This window comes from Marmota marmota, unplaced genomic scaffold, assembly GCF_001458135.2.
Source record: "Marmota marmota marmota unplaced genomic scaffold, marMar, whole genome shotgun sequence".
In the NCBI taxonomy this organism is placed as follows: domain Eukaryota; kingdom Metazoa; phylum Chordata; class Mammalia; order Rodentia; family Sciuridae; genus Marmota; species Marmota marmota.
Window position 1 is genome coordinate 4259162 of NW_025999945.1, and position 24387 is coordinate 4283548.

The following is a 24387-nucleotide window of genomic DNA, read 5'->3' on the forward strand; positions in this document are numbered from 1 at the left end:
CATTATATATATATATATATACAAAAGTTTCCCTATCCATTCATCTACTGAAGGGCATCTAGGTTGTTTCCATAATTTAGCTACTGTGAATTGTGCTACTATAAACATTGATGTGGCTGTGTCCCTGTAGTATGCTGTTTTTAAGTCTTTTGGGTATAAACTGAGGAATGGGATAGCTGGGTCAAATGGTGGTTCCATTCCATGTTTTCCAAGGAATCTTCATACTGCTTTCCAGATTGGCTGCACCAATTTGCAGTCCCACCAGCAATGTATGAGTATACCTTTTCCCCCACATTCTCTCCCACACATATTGTTGTTTGTATTCCTAATAACTACCATTCTGACTGGAGTGAGATGAAATCTTATAGTAGTTTTGATTTGAATTTCTCTAATTAAGAGAGATGTTGAACATTTTTTCATATGTTTATTGATTGATTATATATATCTTCTGAGAAGTATCTGTTCAGTTCCCTGGCTCATTTATTGATTGGGTTATTTGTTTCTTTGGTGTTAAGGTTTTTTTTTTCCTAGAGATGAGTGCTCTATCTGATGTGCTTGTGGCAAAGATTCGCTCCCATTTTCTTCCCTAATTCTAACCCAATTCTTGGAAAAAGACTTGGCTTCTAATTCTTCTATCTGCTTCATGTTGGGAGGAAAAGGTTTGGATTGCCATGGCTGTCTATGGCAAGAGGATCACTTCTGATTTAAATATTAATTAAAAATTTCCCTCTGGATGACAAAGTCATTGATTTTGTTACAATTCCAAACATGGCCCTAGTTAACTTAACCATTTCTTGCATTGCCAGGGTGACAGAGATAAAGACAGAAGTAACTTCCATTTACATTGTTTTTGGATCCAAACCTTCTAGTTCTTGGAGCTGAGAAGGGGGTCCATATGTTTGGACTGGAGTGGCAGGGGCTTTGGAAATCAGCTATTGCAGTTGGCAGGGGAGTGGGTCCCTGGGCTGGTCAGGGCAGTGTTCATGAGTGAGAGTAATTATGTTGACAAAAAGGGGAAGTGTAAGGGCATCTTATAATTACAAACAGATGTATTTGGATAATGGCAACCAGTGTTTCAGGGGCCCTAACAGACTGAGGGACCCAACAGATTGATGCTTCAACAGGGAAATAGGAAATGTTTCAAAGACTGATAACCCCAACTAGGCAAGCCAAAAATAATTTAACTATTTTTAGAGAAAATAAATACAAGGAAATTGGACAAGAAAGGGTAGTATAATTTAAAAGGAAAAAAAAACCCACAGATTTTAGAGGCAGATAGTCTGGTTTAAATCCTAGATATACCACCTACAGCTGTGTAATTTCACATTAGCCACTTAAGAAAACTAAAACTCAGTTTCCTCACCTCTAAAATGGCATTCACCTAACAGAGCTGCTAGTAGAATTCAGGAATATATGTAAATTGCCTAGCATATAACAGATAAAATAGATGTTACTTGTCCAAATCAAGGTCCCTACTTACAAAGTATCATAACAGGTCTCCCTGCTTCTACTTTGACCTCAGGATTATCTGATCTCTGGAGATATTCTTTTAAAATACAAGTCAGAATTCTCAGCTTCCAAAAACTTCCTGTTTCCCATTATACTTTGACTAAAATCCCTGAGACAAGGCTCCTATCCTATGAGATCTAGGTTTAGACCTTAAAGTCTCAGACATACCTCTTCCTAAACTCTCCTTCTTTTTTAATGCTCAGCACCCATGATCTCTTGGTTCTTTCAGCATGTGGAGCTTGTTCCATCAGAGGTTTACAGGTCTGGTTATTTCTTATCACTCATTTCCCAGCATATGTATCATATCAAAAGAGGTTCTCCTTTACTGCTGTCTTGGTTTGGGTTTCCTAGAAACAGACGTAAGAAAAAATTAGAAAAGGGAGAAAGGCAGGAAAAGGAAAGGAAACAGATATCAAAATGGAGTCTTAGATGTGGTTTTAGGTAATGTCTAGTCTTGGATTGACCTGTGGATTATAATGGTCAAGGTGGGTCTTGAGCATAAGTTAGTTACTCCTTATGGGTGGTCAGACTTTAAGTAAGGGAACAGGTTTTTCTCTACTGTATCAACCCATGGTTGATTGTCTCATAGTCATCTCCTATCAGCCAAGGACAATCCTCCTGAAGTTGAGGTTTAAGCTTCTGGCCATAGACTTATTCTCCAGGTGCTGGAGGATAAGTACAGCAACTTCTAAATAGGATCTAGTGGTGTGTCAGCTCACTTGTATAACCACATGGCCCAAAGTTGCCATCTAAACACTCTATCACTTAAACCTACCTCACCTCTTTGGTTTATGATTATTCCTGCATGATATTTCTTTTGCTTCACTTTTTATCTCTGAATTTTCTTTTTTCAGCAGTGGGGATTGAACCTAAGACCTCACGCCTACAGTTAAATGCTCTGCCCCTGAGCTACAGCACCAGCCCACTGAGTGTAAGATCTATTAGTCAACTTTCATTGCTATGACAAAAATACCAGATAAAAACTACTTAAACGAATAAAGGTTTATTTTGGCTCATACTTTCAGAGGTTTCAGTTCATAGTCAAATGGTTCCATTGCTTTCAAGCCTGTGACAAGGCATAACATCATGGTGGAGAAGATGTGTTATGGCAGAACTTCTCTCTTCATGGCAGCCTGGGGAGAAGGAGATGGGAAAGGAGAGGAGTGGGAAAAAGAGAAGAGGAGAGGAGGAGAGAGAAGAGCAGAGAAGAGAAGAGACAAGACTGGGGATAAAATATGCCCTTGTAGGCATGCTCCCAGTGGCCTACATCCCACAAGTAAGCTGTTATGGTTTGGATGTGAGGTGTCCCCCAAAAGATCATGTGTGACACAATGCAAAAATGTTTGGGGGAGAAATGATTGGGTTGTGAGAGTCTTAACCCAATCAGTGGATTAATCACCTGATGGTATTAACTGAGTGGTGACTGAAGGCAGGTAGGAATGTGACTGGAGGAGGTAGGTTTCCAGGGGTGTGATTTTGGGGTATATATTTGTATCTGGCAAGTGGAGCGTTTTCTCTCTCTCTCTCTTACTCTCTCTCCCTTCTTCCCTCCCTCTCTCCCTCCGTCTCCCTCTTTCTGCTTTTTGATCATCACGTAAGCTGCTTCCCTCCACCACACTCTTCCACCATGATGTTCTACTTCACCTCCATCCCCAAGGAATGGAGCCTGCTCTCTATGGACTGAGACCTCTGAAATCATGAGCCTTCAAATAAACTCTTCCTCCTCTACAACTGTTCTGGTCAGGATATTTAGTCACAGCAGCAAAAAAAAGCTGACTAAAACATAAACTCATGCTCTTGTAGTTTCTACTACTTCCAACAGTCCATTCAATTATGAACCCATCAATGGATTAAGAGCCGTCATGATTCAATCATTTCCCAAGAGCCCCTTACCTCTGAACATCACTGCATTGGGGACGAACACACCAACACACCAACCATTGGGGGACATTCTAACCCAAAGTATAACAAAATCTTAAAAGTAGGACTATGTACATTTTATTTATAGATACAGCTGAAGACTCTAGAACAAATGCTGGTTCAACAAAAGCATGGATCACCGCACACCTTCTTTATCTGAAATGGGAAAAAAAATTTACATTCAGATGAAGAATGTATCAGAAACAAAAGGTAAAGATTAGATTGTTCATGTCATGGTCACCTGCTCCCTTGTGATCCTTTGTTTCTTATGCCATTTTTATTTTCCATCAATGAAAAATAATTTGTTTTTTTTTTAAAGCATTTTGGAGATTTTTGCCTATAAAATTCATTTCCTAAAACAATGCTATCTGCCACCAGAGAGGCAAAGTCAGCTTTCAGTACTTATCCTGAAATATTTACAGAACAGATTTTGAAGAAAGGGAAGAGAAAGCTGTCCCTAGAAGCTTATCTCCTCAGTTTATTTAATATGACTTCCCCTCAAAGATATTCCCCAATCAGTTAATTGCTAGAGGGACCAGGTTTTAAGAAATAAGTATTTGCTACAGATGATGTTATTCCCCTGCCACACACCCCCGGATCTTTCATGTGTATCAAAGCACAATCTGTTATTTGTGTCACTGTTTTTGTCTCCTTCTCCCTCCCTGTCTTTGGGGAAAGGAGATTATGGCCAAATAGCAACATGTTAGAGAATTAATAGGATAATGAGATGTGTACCTCTGCTTCACACTGTGTCTGCACAAATCATAATGCACACCCCCAGTTGAAAAAAACGAGGGATGCCAACAGCTTTTGTAGCAGCCTTTTTGAAAGTTCCAGCTTCCCACGGACCTTCTGGCCATCAAAAATTCCAACAATTGTCTGAGAAATTCTGAGCTATTTAAACAAGGAACCAGAGGCAGGAGGAGAACAAGGCAATCCTGTTGCATGTAGGAATGTGTAGGAGTCACAGGGGCTGGGGCGTTGTAATATAAAGTAATAATATACTATTTGAAGCATTTACAAAGCACCAAGCATTGTGCCCTGCAATTTCAAACATTATCTCATCCGATCCTTAAAACATGTTGTGAGACACTTGACATGATTGTTTTACAGATAAGGAAATTGATACACATAGAGGACATGCTGTAAACACAGCTGGTTTAGTGAATGTTTTTAATTTTCCTCCTGTCCAGCATCCATTTACCATTCTTCTGGCCATAATACCCTGATTTGCTTTTGGAGATCCCTTTCTCTAAATTTTAGCACAAGCATTTTGTTTTGTATTTGGTTTGGTGATGGTTGCTTTGTGGTACTAAAATTTGAACACAGGGCCTTGTGCCTACCAGGTAAGCACTCTACCACAAGCCAAATCCCCGGGACCTTAGTACATGAAGTTTGAATTTGACCCACCCCAATCTGTGATCTCTGCTTGGTTAGTTAGCTCTATTGTCTTGGCTATCATTTGAGTTTAGGGATAGGCACATAGCTCAAGTCAATAGTGAAACTGAGTTCCTGGATTTTTCTGGAAATATTGGAATGAAATGATCTCTTTCTTCTGGGATTGCTCAAGTAAGCTAAGTATAATTGTGATAATCTTGCCACCTCAAAGGGATAACTATTGACAAAAGGCTAACATTAAAGAAAATAGAGACAGGAGATAAAGGGGGACATAGTTTTAGCACTGTAGTTTAAGTATCTCTATTCTACCATTGCTAAAGTGGGTTCAAACCATAAGATTTTTTTGAGAGCTAATAATGGATTTCCTTTGGATCATTTGTTTGATGAATGATGTGACTGTTTGATGCCAGAGGACAAAAGATAAGGACTATAATTTACAGTAAGATATTTACTGAAGACCTCAATAAAAGGGATTTTTCTCTCTAGCAACTGGATGAATCTTAACATAGAATTATATAAGTAATGGTTGACATTGGATATTAACTAATGACTGCCTGTACCCCAATTCTTGTGTGCACAACAGGAGAACAAATGCACTCCAAGGATCACACCAACAAAAGGAAGAGGGTTTGGAATCTGTTTTTCCTTCTCAACTTTTGACTATATTAAACACAGCTCTTACCCAACTTCCTACAGAACTAGCCTGGAGGATGAAGAATGAGGACTAGGGATACAGAGTGATTCACTAAAGGAATTTGAAATTCAATCAAACAGAACTTTGTTCGAATCTCAGCTCTGTCACTGCACATCAAGTGACTTTGGAGAATTGCTGAACCTGTCTAGATCCTCATGTTCTTAACAATAAAATGTGATACTAAAACCTACTTTATGAGGTTGTTCTGAGAAATAAGTAACAGCGTGCATGTAAAATGCTATTGCATTCAGCCACTCTGCAAATACTAGTTCCCCACTCCAAGGAAGCTGCAGTCTCTCAGAGGATAACTACTGAAGCTCAAATATACTGGCATAGGAAGTAGTTAGGAATATTCTCCACAAGTCCATCCACAAAGAGTAGTTCTAGTTTTTCAGACCAGTATGGGCTTTGAAGCAAGTATGGGCTCCTTCTCTAAGGGTTCAAAACTGAGTATGTGTGCTCTTCATAGTCTCAGAAGGAAGGCAAGTATCTAAACACAACCAACCCACCTGACATCAAATTTCATTTGAGTCAAACAAGTGATTGTGTATTTGACACCTTGTCAAATAACTGATTTGACTGATTTTTCTCTTCCCTCTAAATAAAGGTTGCCTGGATTGATCAAGCCAATGAGGTTTCTTGACAACTTGTAATAATAACAGTGCCATCCTTCATCTCCATGATAGCCGACTGTCAGCAAATAGAACATGGACCTTGAATGGGGAACAGGTGTGCACAAGGTCATCTGCTCTTCATAGAGCCCCTTAAAGTCAGTGACACATGGTCACAAAAAATCTAGTTAAAGGCAGGACATAAATAATGACTGGGGAAAAGTCTGGGTAGATTTGTTTCCTAAGGAGAGGGGTCATGCCCTTTCCTTATCTTCTCCCTGCTGTATGCAGCCTATAGGGCCAGTCACAAGACCATGACGTGCCTTGCAATGAGGAATAAAGCTGAAGAAATAGATGGAGAGATGAGCAGGCCTATCATGGCAGCAATTAGAGTCTATTTATTCAATATGCATTTATTGAGTCCTTACTATGTGCCAGGAAGTGCTCTAGGTTCTGGGATATAGATAAGAACCCCCATTCTCTTGGACCTTAAAATCACTTGGGAGGAGACAGACAAAAAAAAATGTTAAGTAAAATGTACAGTATGGTAGAAAATGGTAAGTACTGTGAAGAAAACAATAAAGCAAGGAAGCCAAATAAGAATGTTTGATGCCAGAGGACGGAAGATAAGGACTGTAATTTACAGTAAGATATTTACTGAAGACCTCAATAAAAGGGTGGTGTTTGAGGGGGAAAATCTGTGTGGATTTCTGGGAGATAAGCATTCCTCTGAAGTAGTGGTACACCTGCCCTGTTCAAGGACAGTGAGGCGTAATCACTCAGTGGGGTGGGTAGGAGGGAAGGGGTAGGAGGTGAGGTTGGAGAGTGGGCAGGGCAGGATGGGGCAGGAGATAAACTGCCAAAGTCTCTCTCCACCCCAGAGATGGGGAGAGCAGCCAGAAGGATTCGAGCAGCTTGCTCTTGTTTGGTGAGTCCCTCAGCTGCCAAGGCTCCGACTCGACTCGGGAGGGAAACAGGGAAGGTACCAGGAGCAGGCAGTCCAGGTGAGCAGTTATGACATTGCAGCTGACCTGTGAGAATGGCTTACATCAGGACCACAGCAGTGGAAAGGGTGTAAAAGGGCCATGTGAGTGAATGACGTCATAGATTAAACTTGAGTTCACCTATGGACTACTATAGTCATCTAAAGATGTGAGTCACAGTGATGGGTCTCAGGTCAAGGAATATAAGGCAATTTAGCAAAATGGCACTTTGGAATCATACACAGGAGTATAAGCTTATGGCTAGAAAGAGAATTTCTCCTGCTCTGAAAGTGAGGGAAAACGTAAATGAGGGAAGTATTAGGTATTTTGATAGTGGCAGGGCTCAGGAATCAGGCCAGCCATGGTGAATGCTGGGGTAGGGGTGTTATCAAGTCCCTTAGATGGCAGCTGTGTTGCAGGAGGCAGACACAAAACCTTAAGGAGCTTCAGTGGATGGGAAAGGGTGCCGGAGAGAAATTTTAAAAAGCACCTTCAAGAAACAAGGTAGAAACAGGGTTGACACAGAGCAGCTTTCCCCCATCCACAGCTGCACTTGGAGCATGTTGGGAGGAGGTGACAGGTGCTTCAGGTGGGGAGGACGGATGCAAAGGACAGCCTCATCAAGGTTTCCCTTTGCGGAAAATCAGAATGAACACATAAAAGTGGCTGCTTTTCTTCTAGGGAATGACACTGATTGAAGATGATCCTCCCAAATTTCATTGCAGAAAATGAAGAACGGCTCCTGGTGAGTGTGATTTTCTGCCTCTCTGACCTCACCCTCCGCCAGTGCTGGGGAGGGAGATGACACATCCTTCATTCTGCTTCCTCCATGCCTGCGGGCAGCAGCACCTCGGGTGAGGTGCATCCCTCACCTGGACAGAGTCTGGGATCCGCTGTAGTCGAGGCTCATTTTGTTAATCTTTCAAATCCTTCAGGCCAGAGTGCACTCCCTTGCAGATGCCTGCATCTGAACATGACAAGGACATAAATGGGAGAAGAGAGAGCCCTCAGGCATTAACCGTTTCCTGTCAACCAGGCAGGGACCAAATACTTCTCAGGTATTATTTATGGGGTGTAACTTTCAAAACATTCGGAGTCAGGGTTTTGAAGAGAAGTAAAGGAACAAATTGAAAACAGTTAAGTGACAAGCTGGAGGTCATTTCCACCTAACTTTCTGACCCCAACATCACAATCAGCAGGTTCCAACCCACTGCCTTCGGCTGGTCCCACTCCTCTGGTTTGAATCACAAGCCAATCTGCTTAGGCATCACCTTGCTCCCTCTGAAAAAATAAGAATAGGGACATTTTCTTTTGTTATAGTGAGACCATAAGTTTCTCTCTATGATGAGAGAGGCAGAGGGAACACCCAAGCACTGGACTAGAACAAGGAAACCAACCTGTGAGCAATCATCAGGCAAAGCATCTCCAATCCCTCCAATGCTGCAAGATGCTGTCTCTGGCCATGACCTGGGACAGTGTTCTACTGGGGCTCTGCTGAATGTAGCCTGTCTGGTCCAAGTAAGCTGGAAGCTGGAAAGGCATGAAATCAGACCTTTATTTTCTAGGCACATCCTTTGCAACAGGTTCAGTCTTCTACATATAAGATTTTAGTTAACCCTCACCATAGCTGCATGAGCAAGATGTTATTTCCATGAGAAAACTGAAGCTAGCCTGTGAGCAGCTTTCTGTAAGGCAGATCTGAAGTCCACATTCACTGTGGTGTGAGCCCTAGGGAGCATCGTGGGTTCTGGCAAGGTCTAGTGGTAAACTTGTGATTTCTTTTCATCAAGAGTCACAGGAATTAAACCCAGAAAACCAGACATGGAAGAATGATTGAGGTCAAAAGATATCAAAGAAGCATCCTGGATTTCAAGCTCAAGTGGGTCTGTGATCTGTGGGGAGAGGGCTGTAACCTGCTCACTGTCAGCATTCAAGGTGATGTCGTGCGTGAGGCTTAGAGTCAGACTGACTTTCACACCTGCCTCTTCACCTACTGTTCCTGCGACCTCAGACATGTCCCCCAGACTTTCCATCCCCTCAACTACAAACTGGATATAGTAACCTGCTTTCTCTTGGCTTTCATATCAGGATAAAATGAGGCACTGTTTTAAAACATTTAATCCCATTCTTCAAGTCCTACCAGCAGGACTTGATTTTGAATAAGTAGCACTTGTAACCACAGTCATTTTACTGTCATAGTAGTTTGCTCTGCAGGCTCATACTTATTTAGAGTTCTTTAAAGTCCCTTTGCAAGGGAAGAGACAAGAAAGGAAGAAAATGGACAGAAGCCCAAGCACAAGAGAGCTGGGGGACTATGCTTCAGAAAACCGGTGGGACTTTGTTTGCCTGTGACAATGCTGGCAGCCAGGTTCACCTTCCAAAGAGACTGCAGAGTCCCAAAGAAGAGGTGATGAGCTCCCAGATCACCTAGGACAGGAGTGATGTGTATAGGAAGGAAGGAGAAGTCTTATCTGTGCTATTTGTTCCCTCCAAAACTCTTGTGGAAATGAATTGCCTTTGTGATGGCACCAGGAGGCGGGAGCTTTTGGGGGGGGGGATCCACCCTCAGGACTGGATATGTTTTTACTGCAGAGTAGGTTTCCTACTGCAGGGGATGGGAGGGTCTGCCCAGCTCTCTGGCTTTCACTCATTCTTGCTGTCTCTTTGCCCTTTCACTGGGGAATGCCTTCAGCCATGCTATGATGTAACAAGAAGGCCCTCACCCCATGCCAGCCCCTTGATCTTGTACTTCTCAGCTCCCAGAACAGTAAGCCCATGCATTTCTTTCTGCATAATTTCCTGATTTTGTTGTAGTCTGTTATGGCATCACAATATTAACTAAGATAACCTATAAGGTCATTTTCTTATGAGAAATGTTACAAGCCTCACACCTGGGAGGGCTCAGACATGGTTGGGAGGTTTCTTGGCTAAAGGATTCCATCTTCCCTTCTGTTCTTTTTAAGATTCCATATCATTTCCTGTAAGCTCACCCTCTGCCCCAGCACCTGTGGTAGGCACAGGCTGCCTGGGTGTGTTCATCATGTGGATGAGCAAATTCTCTGCTTGGCATCTTGTTCTCTCTCACCCCACAACATATCCATCTTTTCTGGACAATCCCTTCTCACTCCAATGGCTTTAAGAATCATTAGTTTTCTTGCGCTTTCTACTAAAAAAGAAAAGGAGAGGAGTCTAATCTTGGACTCAGGCGGTGGCTTCTAATTAATGCATTAAAATCACTTCAGGGCTTTAAGAATTATATATTGGTGGACCGAGGATTCTCATCCCAATGTCTGATGTTAATTCTCAGTAAAATTATAATAGCTGCTGATAAATACAGGATGAAGGGAGCCTAGTTTTCAAAATATCTATCAAAATACAATTTTCCCATATACAGTCTCAGCTGTAGGAGCCCTGCAAGGAGAAGGAACTATAGGGGGGAGTGTTTACTCTCTACAATGGGGGCCCATTTGAAATGTCTTACGTAGATTTAGAAAACAAGAAGCCAAGCTCATTTATAAATACAAAATATGTACTTTTTAAAAACTGCCCTTGTTGTTATGCTAAAAGCAGATCACCTGCTCATTTGTCAAATTTGTGATCCTATCACCAATTAAATGACACAAGCAGAGAAAAGAGAAGGGAAATTTTTTCAAAGCAGGGGAAATAAAGGTCTTTTCCTGACATAATTTCCAATGTTCCATTTCTCACATAGTAGAGAACAAACCAGAAATTTGAGTCATTGTAAGACTTTCCTTTGCATACATCATACTTTGAAGATTATCCAAGAACATGTGGGGTTTAAAGATGTGAAAGTTATATATTTCTAAGTCGCCATGGTCCACAGAAGGGATTACCCTGATAGGAAGCCCAGCTGCTCCTGGGATGCTCCAAGTCCTCCCTCTAAGACCGTCAGGATCCTTCATCTATTTTTATTGTCTTGTTCCCTGTAACTTCCACTGTCTCTCAAAATCTTTGCTCACATCATACTGATGGACTTCAGGGTCCACAAAACTTCTTGTCCCTAACATTTCCAGCAGCCCTACCAACATGACCTGCTCTCAACTCCTGTCCCAACCTTCTACTCATTTGGCAAATTCAATACAAATACCACTCCCTCCCTTAACCCTTTTGTAACCCTTACAAGCTGACTTATGTTCTTCCTGCTGCTCCAATGCAGTTCCATTGACCCTTAATCATTGTCAATCAATATCAACAAGTAGCAGTAAGAGCAGCATCAAAAACATCTGATCCTTACTTATCCTTAAGTACTCACATTTAAGATTTGTGGAATCTTGCTGATTCTGTACTTATGGAGAAACTAAGTTAGCCTCAAAAGGTCATGGACCTTAGGAATACAAGTGCTATAGTTTGAATATGAAGTACCCCCTAAAAGCTTGTTTGTTAAGAACTTGGTCCCCAACCTATGGCCTTATTGGGTAGAAATTTCAAGAGGTAATGCCTAGTGGGAGGTTTTAGGTCATTTTAGGGATGCCAGTGAAGGAGATTATGGCATCCTGGTCTAATCTCTTTCTCTCTTTGATTTTCCCACCATGAGATGAGCAGCTGTACTCTAATACGCTCTCACCACCATGATGTGGTATCTTGCTATCAGTCGAAAGCAATGGGGCCAGTTGACCATGAAACCATGAGCCAAAGTAATCTTTTCTCTTTATAAGTTGATTTTCTCAGGTATTTTGCTGCAGAAACAGAAAGTTTATTAATATGAGTTAAGATTTAAGGGTCCTCAGGGATTCCTACTTGTAAATCAACTATACCGAGTGAGCCCCAAAATAATTTTAGGAGAAACTGCCACGTTGGACTCAAATCAACACTGAAATAGGTAAAATTATCTAATTCAAACCAAACATAGGGTCAACACTACAACAGTTAGACACAGGCACTGGCTTTCTTAAAAAACTCCTAAAACTCAAAAAATAAAATTTAAAAAATAAAGGAAAAAAATTAAGACTCAACAAATGGGATGACATCAAATTTAACACCTTCTGTACAACAAAGGAAACAGTGAACAGTGTTCAAGACAGTCTATGGAATGGGAGAAAATCTTTGCCAGCTACTCTTGGGACACGGGGTTAATATCCAGAATATATGAACAAATCAAAAAACTTAACACCAAAAAAAAAAGCCTCAATAAAAATGGGCAAATGAAGTAAAAGATTTCTCAAAAGAAGAAATGCAAATGGCCAACAAATACATGAAAAAATGTCCAACAACTTTCTTTCTTAGAAATCAGGGACACATAAATGAAAACTTCCCTGATATTTCATCTCAGCCCAGTTAGAATGAAAAACATCAAGAATAAATAATAATAAATGCTAGAGAGGATATGAGGTGAAAGGAATACTAGTAGATGGGCTGCAAATTAGTAAAACCACTATGAAAATCAGTATTATTATTTCTCAAAAGACTAGAAATGGAACGCCCATATCACTCAGCTATTCCACTCCTTGGTATTTATCCAAAAGAACAAAAATCAGTATACTATAGTGATACATGCATCCCACTGTTCATAGCAGCAAAATTCACAATAGCCAAGTTATGGAACCAGCCTAAGTGTCCATCAACAGATGAATGGACAAAGAAAATGAAGCATAAAAATGGGAATAAAACAAAGGGATCTCAAGAAAATAGATGAGATAACCAGTAGAATAGAAGGGTCTTGAAAGGGAGGGAGAGGGGGAATGCATGGGAAAGTTCTGTGAAGTGAAATCTACCAAATTATGCTATGTCCATGTACAAATATACTAAACAAATCCTGCTTATGTATATAAAATTATAATGCATTAAATAATAATGCCAGTAATAACAACAATAATAATAGATCAGTAAATGGATCAGGTGGAGGAAGGAGAGGGAAAAGGGAAGGTACTGGGAAATGTGCATGTATGAATATATCACAACGAACCCTACTATCATGTATTATAATGCACCAATAAAAACATAATTAAAAATTTTAACACACACCTATCTGTCCCACAATACAAATTAGGCTCTGTACCAGCTGAAGATTTGAGGGTGCACCAAGAGTTCCAAGATAAGCTCTGGCTATTAAAGAACTATAAACAGAATGAGGAAGTAGGCAAGGCAACAATGTATTCCATTTGGAGAAAATGCTAGTATCTGCAGGATATTTTGGTTCTCTGATAGCAAGATCAGCTGGGTTTCTTGTATTCTCATTAGCTAGTCTTAGTTTTGCTCCATGGTGGAACCCATAAAAAATTCAAAAGTCTTTATCATAAACATGTTTATGAGTTTTCTTAGGTTACTCTGTCCTTTTTTCCCCCTAAGATATCTCTTTTGTAACAATACAGCTGGGTTTCATTTGTTTTATTTTAGAAAATAATGGATTGGCATCTTGGACACTAGTTCCTTGACTCCCCTGTCAGAGCTACTCTTGGAGTTGGCTGGCCCATCCCAGACCTGGTGTCTAGTAGTGGTCTGGATCATGCCTCTTGAGCCACCACCTGCTCCTCTGTGCAGCCAGTACCCTCCCTGATGGTACTGGCCAATGTTTTAGTAGGTTTGGATCCTGATGCAGCATATTGTATACTTACCTATTAGATGACCTTTCCTGTTCTGTCATGTAGAACCTTGAAAGGAATACCATCGTTGCCTTTGAAAGTCTGTGATAAACATTTGAACAGTACAAAAGCCGCTGTGCATGGACTCTTTCTCCAGGCAGTGATTTCCACCCCAGAGACATGGGCCAGGGAAGGCATTAATGTAAGATTGCCAGTGTTTAATTTTGTCAAGTAAGACATTTTTACTTTAAAAGGAAGGAAGAAATGAGGAAAGGAAAAAAGGAAGGAAGGGAATAAAGAAAGAAAGAGGAAAGGAAAGGAAAGAACACTATGACCTACCATCACTATTATTTTCTAAGAAGAAGAAGACACACACACACACACCAAAAAAAAAAAAAACCCAAAAACAAGAAGGGCATCATTTCAAAATAAAGAATAATCTCTAGAAAACTATGTTTAATTCTAAAAAATGTTCCCCACATTTTCCCAATTTTCATTAGTTTTCCATGGACTAGCTTGGGTACTGAGCCTGGCATGGGGCACTCCATGCACCCACCCTATTGGAAAGGAACTTCCCTGTCATCCCAGAAGAACTCTCAGCATGGTCCACTGTTTCTTTCCAGCACACCCTCCCTTCAAGCCACCATTAATGCTCTCTGTATAGCCTGACTAACAGCACATGTTTCACCAATATGTGTGAATAAATGGATGTAAAAGTAAAGATGATTTATAGGAAATAAGCTCCACTGAGTTAAAATTTTTCTCCAACAATTCTTTAGTGCAGTAACTATTGATCTGGTTGCAAGAGAAGTTTCATTTGTCAGAAAGGACATGGCCAAAGGAACAGTTTACTGCCCTTGTGTTACCAAGTGAATTTATCTTCTGTGACATGGTCTCCTGAGTCCTTCAGATTCCCTGCCTTTCAGCAGGTCTGAAATTCCAGTACCCTGGCTCTAGAGTAGTGAAGCTTTACTACCGTCAACCAGATGGCATGATGATTTCCCTGAACGCCTGTGCCCACAACTGTGAAAGCTCAGAGTTACTTGCATCAGCCCAGGGCCATGGACACCATAGCTCCAAGATTTATTTGATAATTGATTTAGTGAGAGTTCTTCCTTCCCCTAGCTACTAAATGATAGCTGACAAACCTAACTCCAGTGATGCCCACTTTCTAATGTTTCCATTGCATGGTCTGATAAACTTTCCTAAAGCTCAAGTCTTACCACAATCTTTCCCAGTACAAAAATCTTTAATGAGTTTCCATTAGGTGCAGGAAGAAGTCCCAGTCCATAGATAAGCATTAAAGGACTCCCTATAACCTATCTTTTCAAAAACAATCCCTTACAACAGGTTATCTTCAAAACCCCTATGGCCTTTCCAATATCTATTTTTCCTATTAGTTGGTGGTTGTGTCTTCTGTTCTCTACAAGAAAATGATCTGGGGGCCTCCACAACACCTGCACAAAATCTAATTTTGCAAATAATACTTCAAATGACAACTGTTAGTTGCATGAATGAGGTAGGCAGATTCAAACAAGTGCAGGTACAACTATACCCTATCACTCATAGTGGGAGCTACCCCTGTACCTAGCACAGTGTTCGGTAAGTCAGACACATAGGCATTGAGTTTAAAAAAGGGGGTGGGGACAAAGGTCTTGAAAGCAAAAAGAAAGGGAGGGATGAAGGAAAGGTACAGGGATAAATGATTCCAAAAGAGACCAGGCTTTAAATTATATCACAGTTCTGTCAGCTAAATAGTCTCTCTTGGACCACATGGCAAAGGTGTGGGTAGATAATACTGAGACAGTGAGAATTATTCCAGTGTTATGAATCAACTCTGTCCACCAAATGCAAAGAAAGGAGAAATAAAGACTTATGTCATAGGCAGTGGGAAGCCCTATTCACAGCAAAGCAGAGAAAAATCGAAAGTCTGATATAAAAGCAGGTTGGCCAAATATTTAGTGAAAGACAAATGCAGAAGGTCCTAAACTTACTTCCAACTGGTCTTTAGCTCCAGTGCTCTGTATCCAGCTCCTTCTCCAAATGCTATTCAATCATGGTCTTCACCACCATCAGACTCTTTTCTGCAGTCCCTCAAGGGCAACACCTGTGCAGAAGACTATAGTGTTCCATAGTATTTGCCCTAGATTATCTTCCCAGTTTACTTTGGTGCTTTTCCAGCACTCTTCAACTTGTACACCTGCTCCATATCTCCATGACACCTAGTTTGCGACTCTCCACTGATCATCCAATTTCTCCTAGATTTTTACTTACCTTCTAGACCTCACAGATGTGGAAGGTTTAACTTCCATAGCAAGTTTCTTATTCCATGTTAGTAGTAGTAGATTTTCATCCCTGACTGAATCTCAGCTAATGGAAAATTAGGAGGCCCCTATACACCCAATCTTCTTTGGACATGAAGCAGCCTGAGAAAGCTCTTCCATTATGAACATGAACCATTTCTTATGTAAAAAAGACATTTTCAGATGCATAGACAATAAACATGGAAGTGGTTTTCATAAAAGAATTTTATACTCACAGATTCTTAGAAACTGGAGGCATTCTGTGTCATGCAGGACCATATGGCGAAGCAATGAGACTGTCAAGAAGTAAGGAGAGCTGGAAGGAGAGGGCATGACCCCAAGCCTTTATTGGAGTTTTTCCAGGAACGTATGGATAAAGCTGGTTAGGCTCTCCTAGTGAGCTTAGGACTAGAGAGTTTGAATAATTTGGAGCAGGATCTGGTTAATAGGAGTGATCCCTAGTAGCCATTTGTAATCTAGTCCCTGCATGATTTTTGACAGGGACTGAATGAATAATGGTTTGATGTGTGAGAATTTGATATAGGAGGTGGTTGATTTACATATCCAAGTCATGATCTCAGGGAATTAATTTGATACCTATAAAACTTAGCTCTCTTTGGAAGAGGCAGCCTCTCCAGGGTCAAGGCCCCCGATGCCAGAACATCAAGAATATAGTCAATAATAAAGTCAATACAGGACAGATGACCCAGAGCGTGGAACTGAGGGCTCAGAAGACGAAACTAAGGTATTTGAAGAGCCATCACCCAGTAGGAAAACTGGATCCTATTCAATGCATAGCCCAGAGCAAGGAGAGATGACACAGGCCTGGCTGAAGTTGAGAATGGTTATCGGGTGGGAGTCGTATTTGTTTGTCTCCATATCCTCTCTTTTTGAACATAAGTTTCTACTTCATTTGGTCCTCTCTCAGCACTGTATATTGGGTTGTTTCTCTAATTCACAAGCCATCAAACAAAAAAGAACCATATTAAAGGAGTTCCAAGCAAAGACACCCAGAGTAAGTTTCTCATGGGCTCTTGAACCTGACTAAATGACAAGATCCTGGACTTTAAGCCTAAGTCTGATGTTGTAAATGGATAAGTTTTGTTGTTGTTGTTGTTGTTGTTGTTGTTGTTGTTGTTTGTGATTCTTGGAATATGGAGGAGAATATTTTACATGTGAGAAGAAAGCAAATTTCATGGTCGTGGGGGAACTGTGGCTAATTAAAGGTGGTAGTAATTCTTTTTCCTCCCCTTTTCATTTGTGATAAGTCCTATTCCCCTTTCTGTGAAGGTAAGTTGGCCTTTTGATCTGATGTCACTAATAGAAAGTAGTAGATGAGACCCTTGGAAATTTGTAAGTGTGTTCCTTGAGAAATATCCATCTTTTGTGCACTAGGAATACTTGGAACTCTGTCACGGCACTGCGAAGCGCTCCAACAGTACAGAGAGGCGGTGTGTGTGTGTGGGGGAGACAAGTACACTTTCCAGCTGACAGCCCCAGCCGAGCTCCCAGCCAACAACAGGCCATTTGATGAGTTCTCTTATTTGTTCAGCCGATCAGAGATGATTGATAACTGCAGACCCAGCCCAACAAACGAGGAACATAAGCACCCTCAGCTAAGTCTTGCTTTAGAATTATGAAAGATAATTAATGGTTAATTATACTTTTAAAGCCACTTTGAATGGAGACATTACTATATGTTATAGATAATTAAAGTTGGAGTAATTCTTTTTCCTCCCCTTATTTGTTTAGTTTTTAGACATGCTTTTAATAAAATCTAATAAAATATGGACTGTGGTCCCAGATTTTACCAGAGGCATCTTTCTAAGAGTGCACCTGCCCTTACCCCTCTCCAAAGAACCATCTTCCTCTGGATTTCCCTGCTCAGGTATTTAAGGGCACATTGAAACTTCTCTTTGGACAATTCTTGTCTGTCCTTAGAGTAGTGTTCTTCTCCAATATCTTATGTTAGCAGAGACAAAGAAATACTCTAAAGCAAAAAAAAATAAAATAAAATAAAATTTCCTTTGGAGATTGATGCTCCTGGATAGAGAAGTAACAAGCCTTCTATGCGCTCTAGCCACTCTGTTTTCATTTTGCTTTTATATTGCTGCAGGCAAATCTTCATATCGTAAAAGTATATCTCCACACTCTTATAACAAAAATTTTAAATTTCCTTTATAGATTGATGCCTCTGAATGAAGAGGTAGCATGGTTTATTTATCTGGTTCTAGCTGCTCTGTTTTCATTTTGCCATTGTATTGCTTTTGGCAAATCTACATATCATGAAAGGATATTTGTGTCTACTTGCCTGAAGCTTGTTAATATCTTTCCAAAGTTGCCTAAAACTTGATTAAGATTATGCAGGACAGCCATCATGACTTGGGATTCAAATTAGGGCAGCCTAATTTGACCAGTGCCCTTGAGCTTTTACACTTCTCAACCAGGTAAAGCAACTTGGAATGCTGAGATACCTGCACACGCTGGTTGCCAGCATTAGTAAGTAAAAATATAGGCCATTCAGTTAAATCTGAAGTTCACATAAGTAACAATTTTTTATGTAATATCAGTCTGTCCTATTTGGACATGCTTAACTAAAGATACATTTAATTGCATGTCTTGCACTTTATCTGACAATCACATCATAGGTCACAGCAAGGTATAGGGAGACTGGGTATGTTTCCTTTGGTTATATATCTTCTTGAAAAATGTGTCTTTCTACTTTTATGTGATCTTTAGAAATGTGGTTATGCTTTAACTTATGAAATGAAGACAGTGATACACACTCCCCAGCACTCACAGCAGTGGGGCAAAAGCCCTCTCATCTATTAGGTAATTATAATACCACCAGTTTTCATAGGTATTATTTCATTTAATTCTTACAACAATCTGGACAGATTTTAGTTGTCACCACTTTGCTAATGAGTAGACAGACATACCGAGAGGGACTTGTCCGGGTCACACAGCCAGTTAACTGAGGCTCAGCTTCCTGACCCAAATCTCCCTGGGTCCCAGGCTTAGGTTCTCATGGCTTGAAGACATGCTGATCTCTAGGGAGGCAGCAGGGAGAGCAGGGAGTGAGAGCAGGGAGTGGAGCTTTTGCTATTTTTCTGCCACTCTTGTGCTTCTAGAGTGTTTCCTTGTTGTGTGACATTTGAGAGGCCTATTGATAACTATATACTTTATTGAGGACAAATGAAGGTAAGAAAGAAAGAGGGAAGTTGTGGAAAAGACATAAAATGTGTCTATTTTAATCTCTGAAGGCAAAATCAATCCTCATACAGTGACTTAAACAGGCCCCAAGCTGCTTGCTCTTGTCACATACAGATGGTAGCAGATTCCTCTTCCATGGAAAAGGAGCCCGGCAGGGGACTGATCTGCAGTAAACTTGTGGTTAAGTGGTCCCTCTTTGGCCACTCAGAATCCAAGTGGAACAAAGTCAATTGTTACTTGGGACAGCCCTCTTGGCACAAACTAGAAATAGTAGGGCTGCTCCTCTTCTGAAGATACCGAGCAGGTCTCCGTGTCCTAAAATATTGAAAGAGGGAATAAAGGGAGGAGAAAATGGGGACACAGGGCAATGTCAAGTAAGTGATGGGTCCCCGTGCTCTCGAGTTCTGACCTATGCTGCTTCTTAGATAAGAGAAACGTCAGCAAGCAACACGTAGGAATTTGATTATAAAACAGTAGATAAATACACTCATGCAGAGTTTTTCTGTTCCGCAAAGAACAATCGGAAGACTTACATCCAAGATGTCAGCAGGGTGGTGGTTTCTTTTTCATGAAAGACTGAACACCTCGATGCCAGGTTAAGTGTCTTAGCTATTTGGGTTGTTACCACAAAATACCATAAGCTCCGTAGTTTTTTAAGCAATAGAAATTTATTTCTTACAATTCTGGAGGGTGTGGTGTCCAAAATCAAGGCACATTTGGTGTTTGAGGTGAGCCTATTTCTGGCTCAGAAACAGAAGCTTCTTGACTGTGTCTTCACATAGGGGAAACGGTGAGGGGTTTCTCTTGAGACCCTTTTGTAAGGGTACTAGCCCCATTCATGGAAGTTCTGCCCCATGATCAATCACCTAATTTATAATGAAGAGAAATTTATTCCTCACAATTCTGGTTGCTGAAAAGTCCCATATCAGAGCACTGGCAAGTTCAGTATCTGGTGAGGTTCTACTCCACTGAGGGCACCTTCTCATGGAGACATCTTTACATGAGGGGAAGGGGATGGAGGGACAAGGCAGGATGAATGTTGTGTGGTAGAAGAGCAGAAGAGGCAAATTTGTCCCCTCGAGCCCTTTTATAAGTCACTAAACAATTCACCAGAGCTGACCTCTAATAGCCTAATCACCTCCTAAGGGCCCCACTTCTCAATATAACCCAATGGGGATTAAGTTTCAATACACAAATCTTGGGGGTACACATTCAGCCCACAGCAACTCTCAAAAAAGTTTACCTTCTAATACCATCAATTTGGGGGTAAAGATTTAACTTATGAATTTTGGAGGGATACAGAAAAGATATTCAGACCATACCATTAAATAACTACAAATTTGGCTTCTATTTTATTTCTTTCTTTCTTTTTTATATCACTTCTTATACTTGATAGCTGAGAATAAACCAGTCAGCATTTATCCTTGAGCTTGACCTAAATCATTTTCTGGAAGGATGCTGACATGAAGGAAAACCAATGGCCCAAAGCTGAACAGAGCAAATGATTCACAAAATGTGTTTGTCCCTGTTGAGACATGTGGTCCTGATGATGCTGGGGACCATGAAACAGAAAAGGGATCCTATAGAGCCCTCAGTCACTCACAGATGCCATTCAGATGATTTTCTTCTAAGGGTCCATATGGGCTTACATCACCAGGATTAGGACTCTGAGGAATACTCACAGCAGACAAAATACAGCATATTCACTAGACATACTTCTGCTTACCGCCTACTTATTATTTTCCCCAGATAATCATAGAAATACCTTTCCTGTTACTGTAAGAAGCATCTTGTGTGTATTTCTGGAATAGAAGTGAATAGATTTCAATCAATTTTCAAGGAAATCCATAAACCCACAACTTTACACCTTACTGATATAAAGGGAATATATGAACAGTGATCTGATACTTTGACTAGAGCAGAAATCACCTCTCAATATTGGGTTTTAGGGGAGTTTTCGGGAGGCAGGTGAACTAGTCTATCTGGAGCAGCAACTGCCTGCTGGGTAAGTACAGTGTTGAGATCTGACAGGCATTGCTTCCTGGAGTCTTCTAATCCCTCCTGCGATGTGAGTTTTTCAGTCCTCCTGGCTCACATGCAAGTTGATCTATGCCGAATATAGAAGGGTAAGCAAGCGGGTTCTAGCCAATCAGAACCAATAAACCACAAAGCAAGCATAACTTGCCATGTCTGTCTGATTCCAAAGCTGTGCTTTCTGCTGCTTCCCTTTTACTCTTTGGCTCATAGAAAGCCAGTTCTTTGCTTTGATATTGGATTGGTGCCCTGCCCCCTATGCTTACCACCTGTCAGTGCCTGAATTCCTATGCCTGAGGTCTTTTCTTGCTATGGAACAAATTTTGTTATTTTTTGCTGCAAGCTGAACACATTAGAACATTTACTCACTCATCTCCAAGATCTCTCAACCTTGACTAATACAGTTGGTAGATGAATACCGAGGTTGTTTCCCCTCAGTGATCTTGGTCAACTTTCCATTACTGTAGCAAAATACCTGATGTAATCAACTCATAAAAAGGAAAGGTTTATTTAGGTTTTAATTCATAATAGATTGGCCCCATTAGTTTTGGGCTTATGGTGAGGAAACAAATCATGGCAAGGAGTGTGTAGAGCTGAACTTCTCATCTCATGGCAGCCAGGAAGTGAAGGGAAAAAGAAGAGATAGACATCCCACTACCCCTTTGAGGCCACACCCCCAGTGACATAATGCTTCCAACTAGGCTCCACCCTCTTTCTAAAGGTTTCCATTGTCTTCCTAAGCTGAGGACCTGATCTTTAGCACATTGGTTTTGGTGGTGTTTCAGATCTAAACTGTAGCAGATAGGGAATAATGATATGTGTCAATGTTTTTCAATTTCTCTGTTGTTCTAGATAGGTCCTGGCTCTGACTTTAATAGCTGGTTTGCTAACTAATCCTTTTTTGACTAACTTACCTTTCTCAGGTCATTTCTCCATTTCCCTGGTAGTACTTTTTTATTTTTATTTTTGGTACTAGGGGTTGAGCCCAGGGGTGTTTTCCACTGAGCCACATCCCCAGACCTTTTCATTTTTTGTTTAGAGACAGGGTCTCTCTTAGGGCCTTGCTAAGTTGCTGAGGCTGACTTTGAACTCACAATCCTCCGGTTGCAGCCTCCCAAGCTGCTGGGATTACAGGAGAGCACCACCGTGCCTTGTTCCTGGTGGTAGTTTCTTAGAACAACTCACTTATCATTGTCTCATGACCTGCCTTTGAGAAAACACAGACATGTGGTTTCAGCTACTGGAAATATAGAGAGGGATAGAAAAAATGTGTATGTATATGTTTGTGTGGTGTTTGTGTGTGTGTGTATGTGTTGTAATAAGAAAGGTGAAAGAGTGATAGTCTATTGTAAGAACAACCATCCCTGTCCAAATTTTATTTTCATTTAAAATGAAATTTTTTAAAGCCTATTTTTCATAACTGTTGGAAGAAAAAACAGATATATGGAAAGCTGCTGGCCTGTAGTTGGGGCTCAATAAATATTGAGTAATTATAGTAGAATCAAAAGCTCATAGAATTTGGATATTAAAACACCTAGAAGAGTGGGTGGGGATGTGCTCAGTAGTAGAACACTCCGTTCAACATGCATGAGATTCAGTGTTCCATTCCCAATGCTTCAAAAAAAAAATCGAAACAAAAATCTAGATATAAACTCTGGATCTGTGATTTATTAGCCATATGAATTTGGGTAAGTTAGTCTGAGTCTCAGTGCTTTTAATTTTGCAAGAGACTTGAAAATATTCTCCACACAAAGCTATGCTGAGGATCAAGATAAGCTATGTGTATAAAGTGGCTACAGACAGGACACTGAATTCCCAAACCATGGAAACACCTTTGTTTCTACTTCTCCCACTTCTTCAAGGACAGACAGAGCTTTATGGGCAGGATGCAATTTTCTAGACTTCTTAGTCCTACTCTATCAGGAATTAAAATCACACTTGCAATCTCTCTGAGTGATTGATAGGCATTTCATGACAATTTTATCACTTGGTGGAGGGTGAAAGTCGCTCAATGATTAGTCAGGTTCCTCCATTAAGACCCACTGCCCAAGACACACTCTAATTATCCACAGATTCCTGTTGGCTTTATAGTGTAATTGCTATTCATGGTCCAATTAAGGGGCAATTGCAAGCTGAGGGGGAAAATGTGCTTTACGGCTTCAGTTTTGAAATGTGCATCTCTCAGAGCCATCATCTGCTCTTGGTCTGCAGGGTTCCATGAGGAGCAATGACTACACTTTGGCAGTGAGGCTGGTGGAGCTCTCTTCCCCTCTCTCTCTTGTGGGAGAGCTCCCTGATTGGCAGCAGAGCCTCCATTAGCTCCCAAAGTCATACATTCTAAGAAGACTGAAGGACTGACAAGGGAAGCTGTTCTTCCTAGCATTTAAGACTTCCAAAGAAAATCATCAGTTCTTTTTAGCTACCTGATGCTACCAGAAGGGGTAGCATTTTCCCCAGGGAAACGCAGCCTGTGAAAGCATTAGAAAAAAAGCAGACACCAATGGGGGGACAAGAGGTGAGGCAAGTCTACAACAATCCCTGTTGTACCATTACTTAGTGGTGTGACCTTGAGAAAGATAGCTCCCAATGCCCAATGTGATCATCGACTCAACAGAGATAAGAATAGCACTCACTTTTAGGATAAAAGTAAAGATCAGATGAAATAATTCATGGGAAGCACCTGCAAATAATAGTTTCTTGATAAATGTTATCATCATCATCACCACCATCAACATCGTCACCGGTGCTAGTCCTTGACAGTCACTCTTCTGGGCAGATGTATATGGATGGGATAGATCTGCTGATCATGGTAATACTACCAGAAAGAGCTTAATAAAAGATTAAACAACATTAAATAGATTTCTTTACTAAGTCATTCTGGGAGCATTCAGTTCTCTAATTTGCACTGCACACCTCAAAAAGGGGTTATGAGGATAGAATCCCACAGTGTAAACTTGGAAGTCAAAGACACCCTGATACAAATACCTAGTTTGGCCTTATCTAGCTTCCTGATATTCAGCTTCTTTTTTTTTTTTTTTAATTTTTTATTGTGGGTTGTTCAAAACATTACAAATTTCTTGACATATCATATTCCACACTTTGATTCAAGTGGGTTATGAACTCCCACCTTCACCCCATACACAGATTGCAGAATCACATCAGTTACACATCCATTGATTTACA

At 40.7% G+C, this 24387-nt stretch overlaps 1 long non-coding RNA gene across 2 annotated transcripts in view; it reads right to left on the bottom strand.

Moving 5' to 3' along the window:
* The window catches only part of LOC125616421, a 56714-nt gene that overhangs the window by 25103 nt on the left and 7224 nt on the right, over positions 1 to 24387 (bottom strand). Inside the window, exons 2-7 of one of the 2 annotated variants that reach the window (XR_007347048.1) lie at positions 18897 to 19007; positions 15649 to 16273; positions 8513 to 8645; positions 7988 to 8396; positions 3403 to 3585; positions 1678 to 1856 (exon numbers count right to left, since the gene is read on the bottom strand). This is a non-coding gene — a long non-coding RNA (uncharacterized LOC125616421). The remainder of the gene's footprint in view (positions 1 to 1677; positions 1857 to 3402; positions 3586 to 7987; positions 8397 to 8512; positions 8646 to 15648; positions 16274 to 18896; positions 19008 to 24387) is intronic. The other variant, XR_007347049.1, reaches the window with a different exon arrangement.